The following is a 5,585-nucleotide window of genomic DNA, read 5'->3' on the forward strand; positions in this document are numbered from 1 at the left end:
AAATGTGTGCTTAAAGTAGAACTACAGACAACACTTTTTTTTTCCATTTTGGATTGAGTAACGGATGGTTATAGCCCCTGTCAATGTTTTATATTATTTTTTTCCATCCATTTCCCTTCATTTCCTGCCACTCAGCCAAACAGGAAGTAATAGGAAATCTCTAATGATTAGAGAAACCCCCCCCCCCCCAGGGCCCTTTACAACTAGTGTTCTCACTGGAAAATTTCAGGGCAGATCTTAAACAGGAAGGGGTGTGACCTTGACAGGAAGGGGTGGATCATATTTAAATTAGGGGTTGCACAAGTTTAGTCAGGCCTAGGGCAGCACACAACCTAAATACACCACTGATCTGCACTGAATCTTTATCACCAATCTTTGTTTCCTCGACAACCCAACATTTTCTAAATCCAATTGTCATAGGGACAGAAAGTGAGGTGAAATCTTCTGAACAGGGACACAGACAGCAAAACAAATGTTACAGGGGTGTTTACCCTTCCCTATCCTATCCCTATGCTTACCAAAAAAATAAATAATATTTTTGGGTTGGAGCTACACTTAAAAAATGTACCTGTTCCGACTTACAGAAAAAAATTAAAGGGTCACTAAAGGATTTTTTTTTTAGCTAAATAGCTTCCTTTACCTTACTGCAGTCCTGGTTTCATGTCCTCATTGTTCGTTTTTGCTTTGATGTTGCTGTAATTCCTCTCTGTTCTGGACACTTCCTGGTTGTCTGTTTCCTGATCACCACAGTACTGGGAGATTTCTCACTGTGGTGACTAATCAAGGAGGTGTGATTACTGCTTGTAAAATGAAACTGGATTGGTGCTGAGGGGTTTTAGACAAAGTATCGCTGCCCTCTATTGGTTTTCTGGCTCTGTACATCAGAGAACCAGGAAACAACAGCAAAAACTAAACTAAACTGCAGGCACATTATATGATTGTTTTTTTATCTATTTTTAATCATTTTTAAAAGGAATCCGTTAACTATTATGTCTCTATACCCTGTAAACGGTCATTTCAGCAAAACATTTTTTTTCCTTTAGTGACCCTTTAACTTAAGATCAAAACTACAGGCCCTATCTTGTTTGTAACTCTGGGACTGCCTGTAATAGGACAAAAACCTTATTTGCCCCTGTTGACTATATACATGGACCTACTGTTCCCTGGTATATAATAAAGGTATGTACCAATGTTATTTATATTTTTCCTATAAAGTTTACAGTATATTTTTTATATTACTCATTGTTCATAATTTCAGTGTCAACCTCTATCATGTAATTTTGTAAGTCATTCTGTTTTTCCATGTAGTCTAATTTTCCATGCTTCATTCTAACTAAAACAATAAAACACAGTTATTAGGTAACTTGCTGTAATATTACTAAATTAAATTAAAATAGCAGAATAATGAATATCAAGCATGTTAAACTAAAGAGTGTTAATCAAATGATGGAAAGCATCTTTTCTTCAACAGGGGGCCCAGTATGGCTCTTTGTAGAACAATTCACACATTTGCTATTTGTTGCCAATTGAAAAGGCCATACATGTTGTGCCAATTAAACCATGCAAGTAGCATATTTATGTGTAAATTACAGTTTCAGAATGCACTGAAAAATATAATGAATAATATAATGAATAGAGGGAATTTTATACTATTATGCTTACATTGATGTGTGTTGTATTTTTAGTTTTAAAAAATAAGTTATCAATTTACTTCTAGTTTTATGTATCTTCTTGGTACAATAACATTTCTTTAATCAGCCTTTTGTAAACCTACAAAATTCTGAAGTATATTCTTTGAAAAATCATTTTCCAGTGTGTGGTTTGGACATTGTTTGCAATATGTCTGTGACCTGTGCTACTTTTAAATTACCTACACTTTTATATTTATTGATGCTGTCCCTGTTGGTACAGTTTTGCCTACATGCAAAATGTTGGTATAGAATTTCTTTATGAAAATTATGACAAACTTCTATCTACACTGCGATTCAGATGTATAAGGATACCTCGCCCTGTAAGCAGGACTGTGATAAGATTGATGAAGGCTGTTCCTGGCCACCAACAGGATTGGAAAAGACTACACCTTTGAGTACCTGGGCTGCACCAATACCACTAATGGCTTTAATATTATCTTTGGAGATTTTTTGTTTTGTAAAAGAACACTGCTACTGAACTAGATGACAGAAGCACCAGGGACACATCACACCAAGGGAAGGCTAAGATAAATCCCTTGTGATTTTTTTTTCTATTTTAGGTAAACAAAGGCTTGAAAGTTTATGTAAAGCCAGAACTTTTTTCCGTAGTTTGTAGTACGGAATGTTTAAAACACCTTTTTATTTTTAAGCTGATTTTACTTCTCTTCTTGTTACAGTGAAACAACATGAAGTGAGCAAAAATTCCTTTTCATAGACCAGGGGTCTCCAAACTTTTCATACAAAGGGCCACTTTATCGTCCTTCAGACTTTAGGAGGGCCGGATTGTGGCCAAAAGGGGCAGAAAATGTCACGAGCCCAGCATTGGGGAGAATAAATATGGCCTCAGGGTTGGTGGTCAAATGGAGGAGGAGAATTCCCCCTAATAGTAGGAGGAATAGTATCCCATCATTGTTATCTGTGGAAGATATAGTGCCCCATTGTTGGTGTCAGTGGGAGGAATAGTGCCTCATATCAGTGGAAGGAATTGTGCCCCAAGGGCCGGATTAAGGCTGGCAAAGGGCCACATCTGGCCCTCGGGCCACAGTTTGGAGACCCCTGTCCTAGACAGTTGTCACCAAAACAGGAGTGCTCAATGGATAATTTCCTAGCCTTCTTTTGCAGCAATATTCCCAACAGGGACACAGACATCAATAAAAACCTGACAATGGTTTTATAACTTCCATATTAAAGCCATTATAGGTATTGGTGCAGCCCAGGTACTCAAAGAGGTAGTCCAAAACAAAAAAGTTTAGTTTTTAAATATCTCTTGACCACACAAAAATAAGTAAATCATCTTATCAATATGGTAAAAGATGAATTGTGAGATGCAATTAACCACTAAGTTAACACACAATGCTAGCTGAGAGTGCCATCTAATTAATATTTGCCACTAATGGTAGCATACAGTTTTAGCTCAAAAGGCCGATAATTCCTGATTAATAATTTCATTTTACACATTTGACACAGCACAGGAAGGAAAATCATTATCTGTAACACAGTCGTGGTTGGCTTGAAAGAAAGGTCAGGAAAATTATTGAAGCTTCAAAAAATGTCCTGACTGTTTATGTGAATCGATACATGGGCTGATCTATAATTTATGCAAAGAAATTTGTGCTTATGGCCTTAGGTATTTTTTACTTGCAGTACTGAAAGGTTTAGTATAATTCTTTCCTACTTTTCAACACTATACTATCATTTAGCCCCTATTATATTAAAGTCAGATTACATTTGTGTTTCGTTTTTGTTGGTGATTTTTCTTTTAAGTTCTTATTTCACAAGGACAGGAAGTGAAGGGAAATCTTTTCAATGGGGACACAAAAAAATAGGGTTAGAACCTCTGCAAAGTTATTGCTTTCTGTGTAACCACTAGGAAGCTGTGCAGACTTTTTGTCACTAATCTACCAAAAACGAAAAAAAGAAAAGAAGTTCCACACAAACCATTTTTACAACATTTGCATGTTCCACGATCAACTGCAGTACTCAGTGGCTCAGAGTGACTCAGGAGATGGCAGTGAGCCTGACGGTGCTGGAATATTCAGCTATCAGTGACAGCAAGGATTGAGTGCTCAGTCAAGATGGTGATCCACGTTGTTCTTTAATTTAAGTTTCAGCTAAAGTGCCCCCTTGCACAATGGTCTCCAAACTTGGTCTCAAACCAAATTCAGCCTTTTGCCTGCCTTTCTGGCCCTTTGGGGACTGATATGAAGCACTATTCCTCCTATTGATACCAAGTAGTATTGTTCCCACTGACACCAACAATGTGCCACCATTCTTTTCATCTGACACCAACTATGAGGAACTATTCCTCCCATTGACACCAATGATTGAGCACTATTCCTCCAACTAATATGATGAGGTACTATTTATCCTCCTACTGACCACACGTGCTATGTAACTTTTTTAATTCACAATGGAGGGACACCAATGAGCCTATGCCCTACTCCATTATCCAAGCATAACTCTGCCACATCACTGCCAGTGGCAAAATGGGCTCCCATCGTGCACTAGCATGAACCTAATGCATGCACATAATTAACTCCTTCTCTCTCCTATACCTTATGGCTGTATACATGGGGTCTCCGTATTTTGAATTCAGTCCCAGCTACTTTTTGGGGGAACCGACTGCTACCATAAAAACTGTTCCCTCCACTACCTGGTACTGCTCCACAATGTCTGGCTGCTGTTTAGACACGTGCAATTAGTTTCGGTCTAAACACAAATTCGGGTGCATTTTTGGTCATTCAGATGTATCCAAATCTTCGAATTAAATAGTAATGAATAGTAACGAATTTTGTTGAAAAAATTTGAATTTGGATCGTCGAAAAACGATCGATGGATTAGAATTCTGTGTAAAGAATAGCTGGTTTTTGGAAAGTACACACAGGTTCTCTAAAGGTCCAGGCAGAGTGATTCCGGAGTGCAGAGAAGATGGGTCGGAGCCGGAGTAGGTCCCCAGAGAGGCGGAGAGAATGAAGACGCTCCAGATCTGCGTCCAGGGAACGTGAGAGGAGGAGACGAGAGCGCTCAAGATCCAGAGAGAGGCGGAGAAGTCGTTCACAATTTCCTCACAGGCGCCGCACTAGGTCTCCACGCAGAGTAAGGTCCTCTTCCTCCTCGCCTGGTAGGCATGATGATGAGAAAAAGGATGGTAAAGACTCAAAAGTAGTTAAGGAAAGGCAGATAGCAGCTGAAGATCTGGAGGGAAAAACAGAAGAGGAGATAGAAATGATATAGCTCATGGGTTTTGGCTCTTTTGATACCACTAAGGGAAGGAAAGTAGATGGATCAGTTAATGCATATGCCATAAATGTGTCACAAAAGCGAAAATACAGGCAATATATGAACAGAAAATGAGGATTCAACAGACCTCTAGATTTCATTGCCTAAACTTTGGCATCTTCATGTTGGATGTTGTACTGTATGTGTTCTCTGGAGTCTTTTTACAGTGCAAGTGAAAGGAAACCGGTTTTGAAATGGAGAACCATTGCTGTCTACACATGAAAAAGCTAGTGGTCTGGGTCCCTGAACTAAAACCAACATGAAGTTTAGGGACATCCGAACAAATTCTAATCTGCATATTGTTCCAGGTCTGGTGACTCTGAAATTACTAAAAGTGTTGGATTAACAAAAAAAAAAGAATAGCTGTTTTTTAAGCAGCCAGCCAGGAAGCTTTTTGCCCACATCCTTAACAGCCATGACTCATCATCTGTCAGCCCGGCAGGTCAGGAAAGTGGGGGACGTGCGAACGCCCCCTCCTCCTGAACCATACCAGGCCACATGCCCTCAACATTGGGGTGGGTGCATTGGGGCAGAGGGGCTCTACCCCAAAGAACCTTTTCCCCATGTTGATGGTGAGAAGGGCCTCATCCTCACAACCAAGATCGGTGGTTGTGG

At 39.4% G+C, this 5,585-nt stretch overlaps 1 pseudogene; it reads left to right on the top strand.

The window, feature by feature from the left end:
• The first annotated feature begins 4,604 nt into the window (after positions 1–4,604).
• Positions 4,605–5,312, top strand: LOC120910691 (annotated as a pseudogene).
• Positions 5,313–5,585: the final 273 nt, after the last annotated feature.

The sequence above is a fragment of the Rana temporaria genome, chromosome 8, assembly GCF_905171775.1.
Source record: "Rana temporaria chromosome 8, aRanTem1.1, whole genome shotgun sequence".
Lineage (NCBI taxonomy): Eukaryota > Metazoa > Chordata > Amphibia > Anura > Ranidae > Rana > Rana temporaria.